The 23274-nt window shown below is 36.2% G+C and overlaps 1 protein-coding gene across 1 annotated transcript in view; it reads left to right on the forward strand.

Annotated features, from left to right (window-relative positions):
- UHRF1BP1L (UHRF1 binding protein 1 like) overlaps positions 1 to 23274 on the forward strand; it is a 109776-nt gene that overhangs the window by 6544 nt on the left and 79958 nt on the right.

Genomic DNA, 23274 nt, shown 5'->3' on the forward strand with positions numbered 1-23274 from the left:
CAGCCATGTGGGAAATAAATAATAGGAGGACAAGGGCAGAAGCAGGAGGCCAATTAAAAGTGTTAACTATCCAGGTGAGAAAGGTTTTGACTCGGACCTATGTCGATGCGGTGGACTTGTTGAGGTTCTAGATGTATTTCAAAGGTAGAACCACAGGATTTGCTGACAGGTAAGATGTGGATTGAGAGAGAAAGAATAGTCATGACATAGCAACTGAGAAGATGGAGTTGCTGTTAACTACGTAGAAGACTGCAGGAGAGGCAGGCTTAAGGTAGAGAGATAAGGAGTTTGGTTTTGGATGTATTAATTTGGATGCCTGTTAGATATCTGAATGGAGATTCCTTCTTTTGTGAACTAATTTAGACTATGCATTTTAGTCGGCTGTTCTGTGATATGGAAGTATGTGCAAAGCAACCTTCAAAGGCCAAAGGAACCATGACTGAAGAAAAACACCAAGTTCAGCTTGATGAGAAATGTTTTTTTAAGGGGACTAATGGACAGAAGCATATCTTGGGGGGCTGCAAGTGGGTAGATCTCCCCAACACAACCTTTTGGGAAACCTGCTTTTATAGTTCTAGGGGCTGGGGAGTACATGCTAGGAGACCACCAGGGAGGAGCATGTTTGAGAATAGGTAAGTATCATAGTTATATCTCCAGAGCAGATCCAAAATGTTATGCTCCAAGGGTGTACTTAAGGGTGCTGTTAAACAAAAGGAAAGAACGGGAATGGGGGCTGTATTCAAGAAGACTTCAGGTCACGGAACAGCCATCATGGTGTTAGTCTGGTTCACATGTCTGCAGCACCAGTATCAAATGTTTTGCTTGTGGTTATCCTTTGGTTATGCAGTACATAATTACAGTGAAGTGAATTGTGAGATGAATTTTAAGGGGTGGACTTTATAGTGTTGTATTTTTTGCTATTAATTATACTTTGTAGAGGTATTAAGCAGGTGACCATTTCTTTGACACTAATTTCCAACTAAAACCAGATATTGATTCTTCAGAAGCTAGTTTCAGGAGATTGATTTGTAAACTTTAGTTGAAGGGGGACTTAGATGCTTGGTCCACTGGATGTTGTAATATTACCATTCTAGAATCAGAAGGGATTTGTTCCCGTCTCTGAGAAGGAAATTATTAAAACATTAGGATTTGTGATTTCCCCAGGGTTTGACAGGTAGTATTGAGTGGTTAAGTTACTGATCCAGTACTCTTTTAATATGATTATTCTATGCTGCCTGCTCAGGCTTTTGCTCTATTTTCAGCATTTATTTATTATAAAATTTCAGTGTTACTACTCTTTTGTGGTATTTCACCATCCTGTTGCAGTATCCCTTAGGAGATTCTTTTATTATTTGGGAATCCTTTGACTCTGTAGTCCTTTGAAGCTTGGGAAACATAGCCTTTTGACTTAGCAATTCTGTGAAGTTGGGAAAGTACAATTTCTCCATTTCTTTATACTTGCATAATTTTTTTGCAATATTACCCTTTGCCTTAATACTTCAGTTTCCAATCTGAACATTTCCTTAGTAAGTTGATCTCTTATCAGTTATATATGTTCTGAATGCTGCACATTATTTTGTATCTATTAGGATGAATAATTTAGTATTTCTATAAATATTGGTATTTAGTTGTTATAAGTGACTGGAGCTCAGATTGAATGTAAGTTACAGGTGTAACTTTATGACTGTTTCCATGAGTGAAATACAAGCAGTTACTACATCAAGACAAAGTTACTAAAACAAAGTTGAGATCTGCAACAAATATGATTCAGGGTATAATAGTTATTGTTTATTTTTTCAGACATTAGATTTACTGTTTGTCTGATAATTCATTTACTTATTTTGAGATTTCTCCCAGCCAAAATGAATGTTATACATAAATTTTTAATCTCTAGATTAGTCTCTTCTTTAAGACTTAATTTTAGCTATATGTATATGTACTCTTCTACCCAAAAATACCATTAAAAGAGCTCTCTGGCTTCTTTTTGCCACTGCTAGCATAACATCACGTGTTGTTTTCCTCTACTGTTGTTTGTAATTTTATTGTTAGGAATTAATATTTAGAGAGAAACTTAGAAATACCAGAAAATTCAGTCATTTTAAAATTTGCTAAAACCATGTTGTTTACTAAATTCAGTTCCTTTTCCAAAGTTTTCTTCTGCTGTGATGGAACTTTATATATAAATGAACTATATATAAAAAGGGGCATCATAAAATCTAAGGTTTATCTTTAAGGAGTATTTTAAGTGTGATTATTCGCATTGATAAATCATGCATTTATTCTTTCCACCAATACTTACAGAAGATCTGTAAGATATATGTGAAGTTAAGAACTATAAATGCCTTCTTAAAACAGTATGGTAGATGATTAAGTAGATACCAGGATAAAATGTAAGTCTTAAGAGATAGGCACAAAATACTATATGCAACTTTAATGGAAGTAGAGACATTGAGACAAAGGTGGTCTAAGTCCAGAGAAACTGTAAAGAAATAATGAAATAAAAATACATAAGTGGGGCGCCTGGGTGGCTCAGTCGTTAAGCGTCTGCCTTCGGCTCAGGTCATGATCCCAGGGTCCTGGGATCGAGCCCCGCATTGGGCTCCCTGCTCCGCGGGAAGCCTGCTCCTCCCTCTCCCACTCCCCCTGCTTGTGTTCCCTCTCTCACTGTGTCTCTCTCTGTCAAATAAATAAATAAAATCTTTAAAAAAAAAATACATAAGTGACAGTTTATGTGATATAAAATGTATAGTTACTAAATCTGTTTGCTTGACAGTGGCATGCATACCAAGGGAATATTTAAAGCAGAGAAGTTAAGGATACTTTATTTTTTAAAAAAGATTTCTATATTTACCTTAGAGAGAGAGAGCGAGAGTATGCGCACATGAGTGCGGGGAGGGCAGAGGGAAAGGAGAGAATCCGCAAGCAGATTCCCCAAGGTCAGCAGGGGAATTGGGCTCCATCCCAGGCCCTGAGATCATGACCTGAGCTGAAACCCAGAGTCAGACGCTTAACTGACTGAGCCACCCAGTGCCTTTAGATCCTAGAAACTTGGCTGCAATTTTTTCCCACTGTTTTCCAATACTAAACCTTCTCTCCCTTTTTTGTTTTTCACCCATTTTTTGTTGTCTTATTACTGTAGCCAGATTGTTTACATTCCTTCCTGCCAGGTCATCCTCTTGGGCTTCATTTTACTTGTACATCTTAATAGGCAGCTTTAACTAGGTAGGCTAGTCTTCATTGGTCTTCGCTTTTTAATTCCTTTAGGTCTTAAAATATTTTATTACAACAAAAATTTCATGTTTTAGTTCTGTAGATTGTTATCTGTTTTTTTTAGTTTCTTTCTTTCTTTTTTTTTAAGTAGGCTCCATGCCTAACATAAGGCTTGAACTCATGAATGTAGGACTTGAACTCATGAGTGCCATGCTCCACCGACTGAGCCAGCCAGGTGCCCTCTAGATTGTTATCTCTTTAAGGGCAAAATCACCCTGACAGACTGCATTCTGAAGGCAGTGATTATGTTTATCTTGTTTGCTGTTGTACCTTTAGCATTTGGCACAGTATTGTTATACATAGTTGTTCAGAAACATTTTCAGCTGACTAGAGAATAGATTAACTTTGGCCTTCATAGAATTTATAGGATGTAAATTGGTTGTCCTGAATACATTTTTGGCAGATGACTCATATCCAAGAAATTTAGATTAAAGACTTTTTTTTTTTTAATAAATACTCTAGTTCTCTGACTTGCTTTTGTATGTGTAGATATAATTTATTGCTGGATCTCTCTTTGGTTTGTGGGTTAATTTTCATAGCTAACTTTACTTTTTGGTATTCTCCATAAAATGAATTGAAGATTACAGTTTTAAATGGGCTTTTTAGCAGTTAAACTAATTTGATAATTTGTATTTGTAAATTGCTTATCTTTTAGAGTGCTTGTCCTATTTGGTTTGATTTAATGTTGAATTACAGTTCAGTCTTCGTATAACTTTTGTACAACAGAGCTATTTCATTTTTGTTAATTTTAATATAAAATTAAAAAAAAATATCAGTAGTAATAATACCAGTGGTAGAGAGAATAAAGGAAATCACAAATGGTTAATTTATCTTAGAATTTAAGCAGTGTTGCCTTTAGTTATTCCAGTGTGAAATACAACTGTATTTTTTTAAGTGCATCACAGCTAAATATTTTTATCATATCATTCCTTTCCTCTTCCTTCCCTTAAACTTGCTCCCTCCTATGTCCCCTGTGTACCCATTCCCTGCAGCGATCCCTGCTGGCTGTGGTGGAGATTGGTGTGCTGTGAATTTCATAATCAAGGAGTCTAAGAAACCCTGGCAACTGACTACTTGCTTTCACCAGGAATAGGGACCCTTTGTCTGAATTTCCTGCCCTCAGGTAATACTTCTGTTCCCCATCGTTTTTGATTTCTTTTTCTTTCTTTTTATAAATGCAAGCACTTATTTTGCCCCACATAAAGATACTTTGAGAATATTTTCTAATTCTTACTGTATTAGTCAGATACTGATTTCTTTTTTCTTTTTTTTTACTGTAGCTATAGGCTCATGCAATTCCTCTCTTAGAATGTCTTTTCTAATATATAAGGTTTGGCAATGGACTTAAAGTTATAACCAACTCTTTCTGTTGTTAAAAGAGTTTTATAACTTACAGTCAGCTATTTGGAAATAGTAATTAGTATTTGATCTACTCTTTAATGGGTAAGATTTCATAGTCTAATGTAATTAATGAGGTATGAAGCCTCTTTTGATAGAATGTTTTCATCACTTCTCATTGAAGGACTTAAGAGTTTATTTTGTGTATTTAATGTTAATTATGATCTTTATCAAAGAGTTGAAGTAATTCTTATGAACAGCAGTGAAAATAGAGTTCTTGAGGAATGTAAGGACTTGCCACCCCATTTATTACTTCCCCTCTCCCCTTACCCCTTTTAAAAATTCATTATCAGGGAAAGTAATTATGTTATAAAACCAGATTCATGGAAATGGCACTGAATTCCTTTCAAGTTGTACTTAATGAAAAACCTAGAAACTTATATCATTTAACACTTCTAGTGCTTAGGAAATTTATCCACGTAACTACTTTGAACCTATTCTAAAAGTCTAGTGAGAAATTGGTAATTAAACATTAACCATGATTGGGGCACCTGGCTGGCTCAGTTGATGGAGCGTGTGACTCTTGATCTGGGGTTGTGAGTTCAAGCCCCATGTTAGGTGTAGAGATTACTTTTTTTTTTTAAGATTTTATTTATTTGAGAGAGAATGAGATAGAGAGAGATCATGAGAGGGGGGAGGGTCAGAGGGAGAAGCAGACTCCCTGCTGAGCAGGGAGTCTGATGCGGGACTCGATCCTGGGACTCTAGGATCATGACCTGAGCCGAAGGCAGTCGCTTAACCAACTGAGCCACCCAGGCGCCCAGGTGTAGAGATTACTTAAAAAAAAAAAGTCCTAAAAAAAAATGATTAACCATGAGCAGAATTGTGCAACTCATTACAGAGGAATGATGTGACATTTGATAAACTTACTGGCCATATGTTAGCAATTGTATAGATATGATCAATTAAATATTGTTTTCCAGTATTCTTGTCTGCCTTGATTCATTGCTATCATTTGGGTGTCTGGATCTAAACCAGAATTGCCAAGGGAAAGATGCCAAGCTTTAACCTTAGGTAGACCATTAGGGAAACCTTTGAGATTATCTTTAGGATATTGATATTTAAGGATGTTGTTTATAAAGGCATTCAGAGATGATTCTGGTTTTGTATATACCTCTAATAAATCCTCTAGAACCTTTGCTCCTGAAGTATAGTCATAGCTATAATCCTTTGCTTTTTTTAGATTACACTTCCTTAACATCTCTTTATTTGACCTGGTTTGTGCTTAGCTTATTGAAGATGAGGTGTTACAATTTTATTCTTAGTTTAAACCATAGCTATCCATTTGTTTATTCAAGTCACCTATCAAACTTAATTCCTTTTCTCTCTTTATCTTCTCATTTTAATAAATTATGATGCCTTTTTATTTAAATAACTCTTAAATTTATCTTCCTTTTCCTGAACCTAGCACATAGCCGACTTCTTGGCACCAAGTAGACATCAGTAAGACTTGAATATCCAGATTTAACTCATCATTTCTTGTGTTACTCTTGCAAATAAGCATTCTCATTTCCTTCTGGTCTCATACTTTTTTAATCCACCCTTGGCACTGTTCCTAGAGAGATCTGTTCAAAATGCTAATCTTACCATTTAATTTCTTGGTAAAAATCTTTTTTTTTTAATTGAAGTATGATTGACACACAGTAGCCCATTGATTCCAGGTTTACATCATAGTGATTTTTTTTTTTTTAAGATTTTATTTATTTATTTTTTAGAGAGCAAGCGAGAGAGAAACAGCATGAGAGGGGAGAGGGTCAGGGGGAGAAGCAGACTCCCTGCTGAGCTGGGAGCCCGATGTGGGACTCGATCCCAGGACCCTGGGATCATGACCCGAGCCGAAGGCAGACGCCTAGCCATCTGAGCCACCCAGGCGCCCCCATAGTGATTTTTTTAAGATCTTTTATTTATTCATTTGAGAAAAAGAGTGAGCGAGAGCACGAGTAGAAGGGAGGGTCAAAGAGAGAGGGAGAAGCAGACTCCCTGGCTGAGCAGCTCAGACCTGAGCCGAAGGCAAATGCCCAACTGACTGCGCCACACAGGAGCCCCCACAGTGATGTATTTTTTAAAAGACTTATTCATTTTAGAAAGAGAGAGAATGAGAGGGAGAGAGAAACCCAAGCTCTCCTGAGCGCAGAGCCAGGACGCAGGGCTTAATCTCATGACCCTGAGATCAAGACCGGAGCTGAAATCAAGAGTTGAATGCTTAACTGACTGAGCCACCCAGGTGCCCCATCATAGTGATGTTTTTATACATTATGAAATGAACCCCACAATAAGTCTAGTTACCATCTGTCACGACACAAAATTGTTAAAATATTGCTGGCTGTAGTACCTATGTGGTACATTATATCCTCATGACTTACTTATATCCTCAGGAAATTTGTGCCTCTTAATCCCCTTCATCTATTTTGTAGAGCCCCCAATCCCTTCCCAGTCTGGTAGCCAATAGTTGCTTCTAATATCTGTGAGTCTCTTTTTGTTTTGCTTGTTCATTTGCTTCATTTTTTAGATTACACATATAAGTGAAATCATATGGTATTTGTCATTGTCTGATTTACTTCATTTAGCATAAAACTCTCTAGGTCCATCCATGCTGCAAATGGCAAGAGTTCATTCTTTTTTATGGCTGAGTAATATTCCATTGTGTATGTATGCCACATCTTCTATATCCATTCATCTATTGATGGATAATTAGATTGCTTCCATATCTTGGCTGTTGTAAATAGTGCTACAGTGAACCTAGGTCTTGTGCATATATCTCTTTGAATTGGTGGGGTTTTTTTTTGTTTTGTTTTTTGTTTTTTGGATATATTCCTAGAGGTGTAATTGATGGATAGTGTGGTAGTTCTAATTTTAATTTTTTGAGATGTTTTCATATTGTTTTCCATAGTGGCTGCACCACTTTACATTCCCACCAACAGTGTACGAAGGTTCCCTTTTTTCCACACCCTCACCAACACCTGTTATTTTTTGTCCTTTTGATAAAAGCCAATCTGACTGGTGTGAGGTGGTATCTCCTTGTGGTTTTGATTTGTATTTCCCTGATGATTAGTGATGTTGAGCATCTTTTCATGTGTCCATTGGCGATCTGTATGTCTTCCTTGGGACACTGTTTATTCAGATCCTCTCCTCATTTTTAAATAGTATTTTTTTATATATATTAAGTTGTGTAAGTTCATTATATATTTTGGATATTCACCTCTTATCAGGTGTATGATTTGTAAATATCTTCTTCCATTCAGTTAGGTTGCTTTTTCATTTTGTTGATGGTTTCTTCTGCTGTGCAAAAGCTTGTAGTTTGATGTAATGCCATTTATTTATTTTACCTTTGTTGCCCTTGCCTAAGAAGAGTGGTTCAAAAAAAAATATGGCTAAGACCAGTGTCAAAGAGCTTACTCTCTGTTTTTTTCTTTTCTGGGAGTTTCATGGTTTCTGGCTTCACATTCAAGTCCTTAATTCATTTTGAATTTATTTTTGTATGTGGTATAAGATAGTGACCTGGTTTCATTTTTTTTACATGTGGCCATCAGTTTTCCCAACACCATTTATTGAAGAGACCTTTTTTCCCCCATTGTATATTCTCGCCTTCTTTGTCATAGATTAATTGAACATATATATATATATATTTCTGGGCTCTCTTTTCTATTTCCTTGATATATGTGTCTAAGTTTTTATGCCAGTACCATACTGGTACTGATTTGGTTACTGGTACTGATTTGATTACTAACAGTTTTGTAGTATTTGAAATCAGGAAGCATGATAACCTCCAGCTTTGTTTTTTCTCATGATTGCTTTTGCTGTTCAGGGTCTTTTCGTGGATCCAGGCAGGTTTTGGGATTCTTTGTTTTAGTTCTATGAAAAATGTCATTAGTCTCTTGATGGGGATTGCATTGAATTTGTAGGTTGCTTTGGGTAGTGTGGACATTTTAACAATATTTTTTTCATTCCATGAGCACAGAGTATCCTTCCATTTATTTGTGCTGTCCTCTGTTTCTTTTATCAGTGTCTTACAGAGTATATAGGTCTTTCACTCCCTGGTCAAATTTATTCCTAGATATTTTATTCTTTTCGGTGCAGTTGTAAATGGGATTGTTTTCTTAACTTCTGATAACTCATTATTAGTGCAACCTATTTTTGTATGTTAATTTTGTATCCTGCTACTTTATTGAATTCATTTGTTCATTCTTATTAGTAGTTTTTTGGTGCAGTCTTTAGAATTTTCTATATATTGTATTATATCATCTACAAATTGACAATTTTATTTTTTCCTTTCCAATTTGGATTCCTTTTATTTCTTCTTCTTGCCTAATTGCTCTGGCTAGGACTTCCAATACTATGTTGAATTAAAGTGGTGAGAGTGAGCATCCTTGTCTTGCCCCTGATCTTGGAGGAAAATCCTTAAGCTTTTCACTGTTGAGTAGGATGTTAGCCGTGGATTTGTCTTAGGGCCTTTATTATGTTGAGGGGTACATTTCTTCAATACACACTTTGTTGAGAATTTTTATCATAAATAGATGTTGAATTTTGTTAAATGCTTTTTCTGTGTCTACTGAGATGATCATATGGTTTTTATCCTTTGCTTTGTTAATGTGTAGACGTAAAGATTGGTAAAAAATTTTTAATGGCTCATGTTCAAGCTTTTTAAAAAAATTTGTTTATAACAGTAGAATTTTTTGTCCAAAGAAATATTAAAATAGAACTTAACTGAATAAGATAGGCAAAAAGTAGGGCTCCTTGTTAATGGAACAAAGACTGGCTATGCTCATAAATTTCCTTTTAGTAATTTAGTTGAATCAGTAATTAGGGCAATCAGCTATTACATCTTTTCCCTTTTTATTTCTTCTCCCAGCTATGTTGAATCATGAGTCTTCTTAGGAGCATTGTGGGAACAATGCAGATGTGTAGGATGAAACCTACATTCCTTGGCATGGGATGCAAGAGTCCTTCATGATCTGGCTTCAGTCCATCTTTCAAAGGAATTCCATTTCATTACAAACTACCTGATGCCTTGTACTTCATCCATGTCTACTGTATGTGATCCTGTAACCTTGAACATGCTGTTGCCATGCCTAAAATGTCCTCTCACCTGGAAGAAACTTAACTCTTAAAAAACAGCTCAAGTTTGGCCTTCTCCATGAAGCCTTCCCTAAACAGTATTTTTAACAAATGATCACTACTTCTCATGTACCTCCATCTTATCCTATTTTCATTTTTATTGTAATATCTGTCACACAGTGCTTGGCACATAGTAAAACTATAACGTACTGCCATGATTTGTTTATGTGCTTGTCTCTAATAATAAACTGAGGTTTTTTAAAGCAGTAATTATGTCTTATTTGTCTAAGTTACCCAAGAGCCTAATGATTGCTCAGTTTTTGCCATGAAGGATGCATGTGTAGTTGTGTCAGGTGTTCCAATATTTCAACAAAATTAGGAAACTCAGATTTTAATACAAGGTCTACTCATTTTAGATGTTAGCCACCCATTCAGGTTTTTTAAAACACTGTGCAGACAGACAAAACGTATTTGTAGATAAAACAAAGCTCACAGGCTGCCAACTTATAACCTCTTCCATTCTTTAAAACTTTTCAGTTCTTTAAATGTGAAAAAACTGGTTAGGCAAGATTGGTTGATATCCTTTACATGTGTATTATAAAAATAACCAAGCCAAACAAACTCTGTAAATTGAGAATACTAAAAAAAATTATTATGAGCATAACTTGATTCTTCTTCCATTAACACTAAAGTTCTTTGAAGAAAATAACATTTATGTCTTAAATATTTAATAAGCTTCAAATTGACATTGAAAGCTCCTTGAAGGTAAGAATTGCCATATATTCCTATAATGCTCAGGAAATGTTTATTAAATATTGTTGAATTGAAAATCAATCAGTATAATAATGAAATGGTAATTGATATTGAAATACCTTTTAAGTTAAAATTATACAAATTTGATTATAGTCTTGGCTCTGCCTTGGTATGACCTTAGCAGTTGACTTAAACCCTTTTGGGCTTCACATTTTTTTTTTTTTAAGATTTTATTTATTTATTTGACAGAGAGAGACAGAGAGAGAAGGAACACAAGCAGGGGGAGTGGGAGAGGGAGAAGCAAGCTCTCCACTGAGCAGGGAGCCCGATGCGGGGCTCGATCCCAGGACCCTGGGATCATGACCTGAGCTGAAGGCAGATGCTTAACGACTGAGCCACCCAGGAGCCCCATGGGCTTCACATTTTATATTATAAGATGGAAGACTTTGGATTAGTGGAACTTTTCAGGTGCTAAAATTATTTCATATTTTTTGATAGTATGAAGGCTGCTTATTGATCTACTCAGTTTTTAATTTTTTATTTTTTTTTAAAGATTTTTTTATCTGTTTTGAGAGAGAGAGAGATCGAGAACACGAGCGGGAGGGTCAGAAGGAGAGGGAGAGAGAATCCCAAGCAGGCTCCATGCTGAGTGATCTACTCCGTCTTTTAACTTGGTTTAAAAATTGCTTCTCATATCTTCAGATGACAAATTACGAATGGTTTTCAAAAAGCTATGGTTCAAATATCTTAAAAATTCTGATTTCCTTGTATTTTATTAAGTTAACTAGTCCATTTTCTTTTTTATTAGGAAGTATACATAGGTGTGTGTGTGAGAGAGAGAGAGAGAGAGAGAGAGAGAAGGTGTGCTCATAATAAATTACCTTCTTTATTGAGTGTTCTCAATTTATAGTTTGTTTAGCTTATTTTTTTAATATGCAAGTTAAGCAAATCTTGTATAAGCATTTTTTATATATGACTTAAACAGCTTTATTGAAATATCATTGATTTATATGCAGTAAACTGTAAATATTTAAGGTATACAGTTTGATGAAATTTTGACATATGCCCTTAAGTTTCCTTATGTCCTTTTGTAGTCCTCTCCTTCCTCCCCTCCTGCCTCATTCTTTATTAATATATAATCTACTTTATTTCACTTAGGTTAGTTTGTATTTTCTAAAATTTTATATAAATGAATCATATACCTTCTTTTGTCCTCTTTCCATCAGCATAATTATTTTGCAATTAATCTGTTCTGTTATATGCATTCTCTCTTATTGCTGAATATATTTCATTGTGAATATGCCATAATGTGTTTATCCATTCACCTGATGATGGTCATTTAGGTTGTTTCCAGTTTTGGACTATTACAAATAAAGCTGCTGTAAACATTCGTGTATAAGTCTTTGTGAGGACATATTCTTTTCATTTCTCTTAGGTAAATGCCTAGGAGTAGGATGATTGAGTTATACATGGGTACATACATAAGTTTTTAAAAAACTGGTAAACAGCGTTCTGAAGTGTACATTTTATGTTCTCACCAGCAAGTGTGTGAGTTCCAGTTGCTCCATATCTTCAAGAATGCTCAGTATGGGGCGCCTGGGTAGCTCAGTTGGTTAAGCAACTGCCTTTGGCTCAGGTCATGATCCTGGAGTCCCTGGATCAAGTCCCGCATTGGACTCCCTGCTCGGCAGGGAGTCTGCTTCTCCCTCTGACCATCCCCCCTCTCGTGCTCTCTCTCTCATTCTCTCTCTCTCAAATAAATAAATAAAATCTTAAAAAAAAAAAAAGAATGCTCAGTATGGTCAGTCTTTGAATTTTCTCATTTAGTGGGTAAGTAGTGGTGTGGTTTTAATTTGCAGTTCCCTATTGACTGGCTATATTGTACATCTTTTCATGTGCTTATCTGCCATCTGTATGTCTTCTTTGGTTTGAGGGTCTGTTTAAATCTTTTGCTTATTTTATTAATCTGTTGTCTTATTTTTGAGTTGTAAGGGTTCTTTTTTTTTTTTTTAAAGATTTTATATATATATTTGACAGAGAGAGACACAGCGAGAGAGGGAACACAAGCAGGGGGAGTGGGAGAGGGAGAAGCAGGCTTCCCGCGGAGCAGGGACCCCCGATGCGGGGCTCGATCCCAGGGCTCTAGGATCATGACCTGAGCCGAAGGCAGACGCCTAACAACTGAGCCACCCAGGCACCACTAAATAAATAAAATCTTAAAAAAAAAAAGAAAGACTGCATATTTTTCTCATTTAGTGCTCTGAAATCTTTGACAGGCTCAAGATCACCAAGATTTTCTCCTCTATTTTCTTACAGAGACTTTATATATTCGGTTTTTAGATTTTGGTCTGTGATCTATTTATTTAAATATTTGTTTATGGTGTGAGATAAGTATCAAGGTTCTTTTTTTCTTCTTCTTCTTTTGGCCGTGGCTATACAGTTGTTCCAACACCCAACACAATTTATTGAAAATAGTATCTTTTTTTTTTTTTAAGCTACACGCGGGCTTGAGCTCACAACCCTGAGATCAAGACCTGAGCTGAGATCAAGACTGAGCCACTCAGGAACCCCTATCTTTTTCTCATTGATTTGCTTTTGTGCCTTTGTTGAACATCCCCTTACTATAAATTTGGTTCTATTTCAGGACTCTCTGTTTTGTTCCGTTGTTCATGGGTCTATCTTTACACCAATCTCAAACCATCTTGAATACTGTAGTTTTTTTTGTTTGTTTGTTTGTTTGTTTTTTTAAAGATTTTATTTATTTATTTGACAGAGAGAGACACAGCGAGAGAGGGAACACAAGCAGGGGGAGTGGGAGAGAGAGAAGCAGGCTTCCCACGGGGAATGGGGTCCGATGCGGGGCTCGATCCCAGGACCCTGGGATCATGACCTGAGCCGAAGGCAGACGCTTAACGACTGAGCCACCCAGGTGCCCCTGTTTGTTTGTTAAAGTAAGCACTATGCGTAATGCAGGGCTTGAACTCATGACCCTGAGATCAAGTTTGATGCTCTACCAACTGAGCCAGCCATGTGCCCCACTGTAACTTTTTTTTAAATATATTTTTTAAAGATTTTATTTAGTTATTTGAGAGAGAGGGAGAGAGAAGGAGCAGGGGGAGGGGGAGGAGCAGAGGGGAAGGGAGGAGCAGACTCTGCTGAGAAGGGAGCCTGATGCCTCATTTGATCCCAGGACCCTGGGATCATGACCTGAGCTGAAGGCAGGTGCTTAACCGACTGAGCCACCCAGGCACCCCCCCCCCCCACAGTAGCTTTTTAAGAAGTCTTGAAATTGGTGGTACAAGGCCTCCAACTCTGTTCATCTTTTTCAAAATTAGTTTGATATCCACGTCTTGTATATTCCTATAAATTCCAGAATCAACCTGTTTCTGCCAAAAAGCCTGCTGGGTATTTGCTTAGGATCTATAAATCTATTTGAGGAGAAATGACATCTTAAAAAATATTGAGTCTTCTGATCTACATATGTGTTCCTCAATTTATTTATGTCTTTTAAAATTTCAGCAACGTTTTTTGGTTTTCAGTATATAGGTCTTGTATAACTTTTGTCAGATTTATCCCTAAAAATTTCATACTTATGCTAGTGTAAATGGTACTTTAAAATTTTCATTTTCCGGGGCGCCTGGGTGGCTCAGTCGTTAAGCGTCTGCCTTCGGCTCGGGTCATGATCCCGGGGTCCTGGGATCGAGCCCCGCATCAGGCTCCCTGCTTGGCGGGAAGCCTGCTTCTCCCTCTCCCACTCCCCCTGCTTGTGTTCTCTCTCTCGCTGTGTCTCTCTCTGTCAAATAAATGGATAAAATCTTTAAAAAAAAAAAATTTCATTTTCCTATTGTTGCTAGGATATGGAAACAATTGATATTTTTATTGCAATAACTTTTTTTAAAAAATGAAATTTACATACAACAAAATGGATAAACCTTCCATATGCAGCTCAAATGATTTTTATAAATAAGATATTTTGGGGGGGGAATACTTTTAGGTTGATAGAAAGGCTGTAAGGATAGTATAAAGAGTGTTCATATACCTCACATCCCATCTCCCCTATTATGTGTGTGTGTATGTGATTTCCTTTATTGTAGATCTTTTTATTTTTGTAGAGGGATTACCATGTAAGGCAGTAAAACACTATTCATACATCTCATTTTACTAGGATATACTGGTCAGCTTCTCTGCTGAAAATCTTAAAATTATTTTTATGTGGAAAAAGAAGATAGCCTTTGGATTTCTTGTTTGTATTCACTCTGTAACAATCAATGCCAGGTTGGCAGGTTTGTAAATACTTACTCTGGGTAGCAGTTTTCGAGGTAGCCATGTATTCCCCTGCACAATACTCTCTGCTAAGTTACTAATAACAAAAATGTGGATATAAGAAATTCTGAAAAATTTTATGAATCAAGAAATAATATTGGTTGGAGACCTGTAGCAAAGATTTTTATTAGGCTTCTCATAGTCTTTTTTTTTTTTAAAGATTTTATTTATTTATTTGAGAGAGAGAGAGAATGAGAGAGAGCACATGAGAGGGTGGAGGGTCAGAGGGAGAAGCAGACTCCCTGCTGAGCAGGGAGCCTGATGCGGGACTCGATCCAGGGACTCCAGGATCATGACCTGAGCTGAAGGCAGTCACTTAACAAACTGAGCCACCCAGGCACCCTAGGCTTCTCATAGTCTTAGTAAGAATTTACTCCTGTGTTATGCTTTGGGTTTATGCTCTCAAGCAGTTTTCATGAATCACTAGAGCTTTTCATGTACCCCTTTGAAATAAGGTATGCATGACAGATTTTCTATGGTTGAGAAAAACAGATTTTAAGGATTAGCTATTCATGGACTATTTTAAAACATTGAAAAAGGACAGGATTCAGTAGTATTGGAGTCCCATCTCTTATTAATATGTTAAATAGTATGGTACATTTGTCACAATTAATGAACCTATATTTATAAATTATTGTTAACTATAGCCTATACTTTGCTCGCATTTCCTAAGTTTTTTACCTAATGTCCTTTTTTAGTTCCAGGATCTCATTGTGAATATCACATATTTAGTCATCATTTTGTTTTAGACTCCCGACTATGACAGTTTCTCAGACTTTCCTTCTCTTTGATGATCTTGAGAGTTCAGTAGTACTGGTTAGATATTTTGTTCAGTGTCTCTTAATCAGTATTTGTATGTTTTTCTCATGATTAGAATGGGTTATGGGTTTTTGGCAAGACCACAGAGTCAAATGCCATTTTTATTATGTCATATCAGAAGTACATGCTATCAACATGTCTTATTGTTGATGTTGGCCTTTGTCAGATTCTCAACTGTAAAGTTACTCTTTTGCCCACTGTCATACTGTATACTTTGGAAAGAAAAGCAGCCACACACAAAAAAGAAATGAAGGGTTATGTTCCACTTCCCTGAGGTTTGAATAGAGAAAACTTAAGTTATTTGGAACTTTTCTGTATGGGAGATTTATCTCTTCTCTCCCAGTTATTTATTCAATCATGTTTTTATATCTATGTATACTCAGGTATATTTATTTTATATTTTGAGTTATAATCTAATAATTTATTTTGTTGCCCAAATTGTTCCGGCTTTAGCCATTAGGAGTGCTTTCATTTGGTTCCTGTGTTTCTTCAATTGATTTTATTTCTAATATTGCTCTTATATCCTATAACCTTGCTACACTCATTTATTAGTTCTGATAGCTTTTTAGAGGATTCTGTATGGTTTTCTATACAGATGATCATGTCGTTCGGGAAAAAAGGCAGTTTTACTTCTTTTCTGAACAGAATGTCTTTTTTTTTCTTGCCTTATTGTGTTGGCTAGAACCTCCAATACAATGCTGAATAGAAGTGGTAAGAGCAGATATCCTTGTCTTGTCTCTGTCTTAGGGATAAAGTGTTTTAGTCTTCCATCTTTAAGTATGATTTTAGCTGTAGGATTTTCATAGATGTCCTTTGTAGTTTGGAGGAACTTCTCTTCTGTTCCTAGTTTGTTGAGAGTTATTTTTCCATGTATGGTGTTGACTTTTTTATGTGCTTTTTTATGTCTCTATTGAGATCATCATGCGATTTTACTTTTTAATATGGTGTATTACACTGGTTGATTTTTGAATGTTAAACCGATCTTCATACTTGGTCATGATGAACTTCTTATATATTTTTTGTTAAGCTGTGAGTTATAGCTTACCTTGTGAAATCTGTGTGGCACCTTGTAATTGTATTTTATTTTTTGAAGATTTATTTGAGAGAGAGCGAGAGAGAGTGCATGTGTGTGCATTGTTGGGGGAGGGGTAGAGGGTGAGAGAGCCTGACGCAGGGCTCGTCTCACAACCCTGAGATCATGACCTGAGTTGAAATCAAGAGTCACCTATTTAACTGACTGAGCCACCCAGGCTCCCTGGGATCACTATTTTAAAAGAATGAAATAGAATAGAAAATATCAGATTGTATTAAACTATTGTTCTATGAAATTTTCATCTTAATTGTGTGTGTGTGTCTGTATGTACTAGGCTGTAACATAAAGCGTATTTCTTGACCTAACTTATATCAACATTTTTAAAATTAGCTAGTTCACTTTTTGTCCCTGAAGATAATAAGGCATAGAGTAGGGCAAGAAAGCAAGTAGCCCCAAGAGGAGAGTGCCACATTAAAAGAGGTACAATGGGGGTGAAAAAATGGGGTTAGATAATGGAGAAAATGAGGAAATACGGGTTTCTTTAGAAAAGCCTCATCCATTTATTTTTTTTTAAGATTTATTTATTTACCTGAGAGAGAGAACGAGCGGGAGGGCAGATGGGGACGGAGAGATAATCTCAAGCAGACTCCATGCTGAGTGCGGAGCCCGACGTGGGGCTCAATCCCAGGACCTGAGCCGAAATCAAGAGTCGCTCACTTAACAAATTGAGCCACCCAGGCGCCCCTGTTTCTTAGTTTTGAGTGGAGTGATGTTTACATCTGCATGATGAAACCAATGGACTATGAAAGGATGTGATTAGTTGCAGATTAGTAACTTAATGTTCCTAGCCAAAGGACTTGGTAGTCTTTCAGATTTTGGGAAGTCTTTCCAGAAACATCCTCTCTTGTACGACTTTAATGTGGTCTTAAGGTACTTTGTTCTCTTCTAGAAATACTGTTTTGAATAAAATCAAGCAAAAGTTATTAAATTTGCTTAAACAAAGATAATTCTTACATATATTCTTATAATAGCTCTTCATATACAGTGAGAATTTAATCCTCATAGGGATGCACAGTCTTGAGATACTAGCTAGTGATGTCAATTACTAGTTCATTTCATAGGTTTGAATTGGGCCCAATTTAGGAGAATGGAGCAGTGATGGGAGAAGAATCCTTATGGTATCTTTAAGTTCTAACATATTGGATCTGTGTTTCTCTGGCACTCATATTCCTTTATTATTTGTCATCTTGATACTAAGTGTTGTAGTTTCAGATTTCTGAAGGAAAGAATCTGATTAAACAGCCTAGATGCCTTTTCAACTTCTAGATCAATCACCTGTACCCAAGGAAGTATGTCTTAGGTGTACACTTTTCTCCTGTATTTATAGCCTTTCTCTGGGAAGATGGAATCACTGGTAGCTGGGCAGCCACCCTAAGAGGGGTTTGTTTATTAATAACAAGTTAATTATATTAAATAATAATGGTATTGAAAACCAACTTATAATACTGAAGTAATTTTATTTTCTGGATGGTTAAAATTAATCCTTTTTCTTTAAGTCAGTGGTTCTTAATTAGCCTTTTTTTGTTTCTAAAAGCCCCATTTGAAAATATGATAAAATATCTAAAATATCTTGGACCCCTTGAAGTCCATCTAGGAACTTCAGATTGCAAGTGCCTACTGTAAGTTTCATAATCAAACAGTTTAATATGCGTTGTTAAATTCCCTGTAAAACCTAGTTGTTCAGGCTATAGCATGAAATATCACAGAATAGAAATGATTATTTCTAGTTACAGCTGTAATTTAAGAAAATAATTATGGGGCGCCTGGGTGGCTCAGTTGGTTAAGCGACTGCCTTCGGCTCAGGTCATGATCCTGGAGTCCCAGGATCAAGTCCCGCATTGGGCTCCCTGCTCGGCCAGGAGTCTGCTTCTCCCTCAGACCCTCCCCCCTCTCATGTGCTCTCTTTCTCATTCTCTCTCTCAAATAAATAAATAAAATCTTTAAAAAAAAAAAAAAAGAAAAGAATTATGAAGTAGCAGAGCCAGTTATTAAGCTTAGAAGAATAGTAGGCACTGATGCGAATCTTTAATAACATGTACAATAACAGGAACCATAAACAATTTCAGGACAAGGTGAATAACTCAAGAGATGCATATTTACTGATGAGGTTTGAAAAGAATGTCCCAGGGTTTTAATATTTGAATGCAAAGAGTTAAGTGTAGAAGAAGGTAGGTAACTAGGTCAGAAAAGGGTTTATAACTGTGTTAAGATTCTTTTGAGCTCTAAGATTTTATGATTCTACCTCCAAATAAGTGTATTTAACCCGGAGATGGTACATTTGAGAAATCTGTTTCAGGTTGCTTTAGCAAATAAAACAGCTATATTATCTTTGTTTTAATGATGTAGCTATAGAATGGATCTGATGAAAGTTCAAGTAAATCATGACTAAAATTTATAGTAACATTAGATATAAAATTTATGCTTTTTGATTTATGATCTGCATACTTAGTGTTTTATTGAGACCCCCAATTTTTTTTTTGGAAAAATTTTACCACTGGTTATATCAGGTCTCTGTGTTCATATTCCCTTTTAACCTGTGTCTTTGTATTAGTAATAAATAGCTAACACTGAGTTTTCCTGTGTATTAGGGACAGTCCCTAGCATTTTACATATTCTAACCCAGTTAATCATCAAAACAGCCCCGTGAAAGCAGGTATTATTTTGTTATCGCCATTTCACAGATAATGAAACTGAGGTATAGAGAAGTTGAGTAACAAGTGGCATTTTTATTCTTGCAGAGCTGGAATTCTTAACTTTTTCTGCATTTATGGCCTGTTACCTTTAGCAAATTATAAATCTTTGATTATGGACTTAAGTGTCTACTTAGCACGGTGCTTTGCATGTAATTTAGACTCTAATATTATGTATTGGTTATAAAATGCATAACCTAAGTCAAGTGCATTCTTTCCATTTGCCTGGAAATTTTATTCCTCTAGTTAGCTATTTCTGTTGTTAATACTGAAAAAACTAGTAAATGTATTTTCATGTATTATGTGTAATTAAAGAAGATTTTGGATAAAAGGGAAGCCTGTTTTCATGTTTGAAGTGTTTTCAGTTGTTACATTGTTAAAAAGATGGTAAAAGTTAACCAAGAAAATATACACATTCACACTAAAATTTATTTCATAGAATACTAATCTTAGAGTGAAGGATACGTTTATTTTAAAATAAACCTCTTTGCATGCCATAATGTACATAGTAATGAAAGAGTGTGTTTCTGAATTAAAAAAAAAATCAGTAAAAGTTGTGCCCTTTTTTTACATATTGTATGACTTTCTTCTGTGCTGTTGTGACTTTGATATATTCAGGTCAATCAGCTTTCTCCTTTATCCTCGTTTTGAGTCTTTGTTAACAGCTACTTTGGTTTTGTATCTATGTTATGCTTCGTTTCTCCCACCCCTCCCTTTTATCTTGAGTAAAAAAATAATTATTCAGAAGTTTAATTCATTGACTTAAATTTCAGCCCTATTTTTAAAAGTTTGCTTTTAAAATGTTTATATAACTCTTCAGAGCTTTAAATGGTTCTTTAGTGAGTGGAAGTGGTTTATTTCAGATAACAGTTTATTCTCTTTAGGATCAGGCCCTTCTCAATTATAATATTCAGTAGAGTAATACAATTATCTGGGGATTTCATATGGCAATTTAGTTCGAAGAGCTGTAGCAACACTTGGAAAAAGTATAGGTAGAAAAATACCTCTTCCAAGCCTTAATGCTCTTTTGTGAGTTTCCCTCCCTTTGTTTGCCTCGTATACACTTACAGTCTGCTTTTCCTTTATCAGTTAAGTTATGAAAAGTGTGGCTGAAGAATCATTCTCCAGTTTCCGTTTTTGCAAGAAACATAATTATATTAATAAATGATTGGGGCACATTTGTGCAGAATGAAAATACATGAAAATTAAAGCCTAACATGAATAATGGAAGATAAATAATTTGATATATGCACTGTTTATCCAATGTAGGGAATAAGCTGTTTAATAGCTGTGAATGTAAGTTACCATTATATCTTCTGCTTTCTATTTAAATAGTTCAATAGATGAGCAGTATTAATATGTTTTCCAGATTAGCTCTATAACTTGACCATTTGAAGCCCTATTTGGGTAAGCATGAACTTTTGATTTTGCTTTAGTTTAAACTATAATCAATGTGTCCATAATCTAAATAAAAAAAGGGAAGGAAAAAGAGAACTCTTATTTGGATATCTGTTTTGTACCAGATGCTTTATGTATTATCTTTAATCCTTACTAAAATTGTTTGAGGTTGGTATTATTTCCCTCATTTTATAGATGAGCAAACTGAGGCACAGAGGTACCACAGTAAGTGGCTAACAGGAATTTAGACTTACTTGTCTGACTTTAAGGCCCATGCTCTTTGCAGATGTTCTCCCTTTAATAAGAACTAAATTGAAGGTAGAATTTCTTGTTAATGACATGAATTTTAATCTTTCCATCTTTCACTTTTACTCTTGTCAGGCCTGTCTTTTTGGGTTTTTGATGAATTTTTGTCTTTTTTTTTTTTAAGAGTATTTCTTTTTTTTTAAGATTTTATTTATTTATTTGACAGAGAGAGACACAGCGAGAGAGGGAACACAAGCAGGGGGAGTGGGAGAGGGAGAAGCAGGCTTCCCGCAGAGGGGAGAGCCCGATGCGGGGCTCGATCCCAGGACCCTGGGATCATGACCTCAGCCGAAGGCAGACGCTTAACGACTGAGCCACCCAGGCGCCCCGAATTTTTGTCTTTATAAAAGTGACATATGCTCCTTATTAGAACACTTAAACATATAGGAAAGTATAAAGGCGAAGAAGTCTAAAATCTTACCAATCATAGGTACTCTTGATATTTGACATTTTATAATGTATTTTTTACATAATTGAAATCACAGTATGTAAGTTTAAACCTCAAATTTTCACTATAATATAAGCATTTTCTTTATATGGTTGGCAAGACATATTACTTGGTATGTATGTAGCATGATATAATTAAAGAGATTATTTCCCTTTGGACATTTAAGTGCTTTTACTTTTTTCCTTGTAAATGTCATTGAGATGAACATTCTTGTACATACCCGGTCAAGATGTTGCTTGATTTCTTCACTAACCCCTCCCATATGCACACACACACACCCTTACATCCCTTCTTGCCCAGCACTAAGGATATATAGTCAAATGTTGGTTACTCCGATTAGTCTTTGCCCATCTGTCCCTCTGTCTGTCCTTCCTCTTCCCTTTAAATATGCTTATAGTGGGGCGCCTGGGTGGCTCAGTTGGTTAAGCGACTGCCTTCGGCTCAGGTCATGATCCTGGAGTCCCGGGATCGAGTCCCACATCGGGCTCCCTGCTCAGCGGGGGGTCTGCTTATCCCTCTGACCCTCTTCCCTCTCATGCTCTCTGTCTCCCATTCTCTCTCTCAGATAAATAAATAAAATCTTTAACAACAACAACAACAAAAATAAATAAATAAATATGCTTATAGTATTTTTGAAATATAATTAGGTTGTTTCAGGTTGATTTCAGCTTTAGGTGCTTCCCCTCTTCTCGTTCTTTCTCATTTTATTTTTACATATATAGAGTATTAACATGCTTTCCAGTGTCAGAGCTATTCAAGGCCACCCCCTCCTCGTGTATACTGTATCTGCTGTCTTCTAATCATGGATTTTGCTCTAGCAGTTGTCTGTCCTTACTGTACCATCAGTAGTTTTCTTTTTTCTGCATCATTGTCACCAACATATAAGCTTGCTGAGTTCTCTTACCTTAATAAAGAAAACAAAACTCTAAAGCAACCTCGTTTCTCTCCTGCCTTACTGGTTCTTCTTTTGTAATCTTCTTTATTGGTTTCTTTCACATTTCTTGGCTTCTTAGTGGTCTCTGACCACAGTCCTTGAGCCATTTAATTTTCTGTCTCCATCTTGCAACTATAGATACCGTCTCTAACATTGGTGATCACCAAATTTGTATCTGCAGCTACTGAATGAGATTTGAATATTTACGTAATTGGCATCTCTTATTGGGTATCTAATGGGCATCTCTTAATTAAACTATTCAAAGCCTAAATTCTGATCCTTAATCCCAAACTTATTTCTCCCTCTTGTTTCTTAACCCTGATAAATGGTAACTCTATCCTTCCGTATACTCAGACTAAAAACCTTGGAAGTCATCCTTGACGTCATTCTGTACAATCAAATCCTGTTGGCTTTACTTTCAGAATCTCTCTCGACTTTTCCCTTTCTGTCACTTTTTACTCTTCCATCTTGATCCAGGGCAGCTCTTCTCTTACCTGGATTATTGCAGTAACTTCCTATCTGGGCCGCCTGCTTCTGTCCACGTCCTCCCTTTCATATATTCTCAATGGAGTGAACCTTTGAAAATTAAAGTTTCCAGGGGCTCCTGGGTGGCTGAGTTGGTTGAGCGTCTGACTCTTGATTTCAGCTCAGTTCATGATATCAGGGTCTTGAGATCAAACCCTGTGTTGGGCTCCACACACAGCGTGGAGTCTGCAGAGAGAGTCTCTCTCCCTGTGCTCGTGTACACACTCACTCTCTCTCTCCCCCTCAAATAAAAAATGAATAA

This window comes from Neomonachus schauinslandi, chromosome 5 (genome assembly GCF_002201575.2).
Source record: "Neomonachus schauinslandi chromosome 5, ASM220157v2, whole genome shotgun sequence".
Lineage (NCBI taxonomy): Eukaryota > Metazoa > Chordata > Mammalia > Carnivora > Phocidae > Neomonachus > Neomonachus schauinslandi.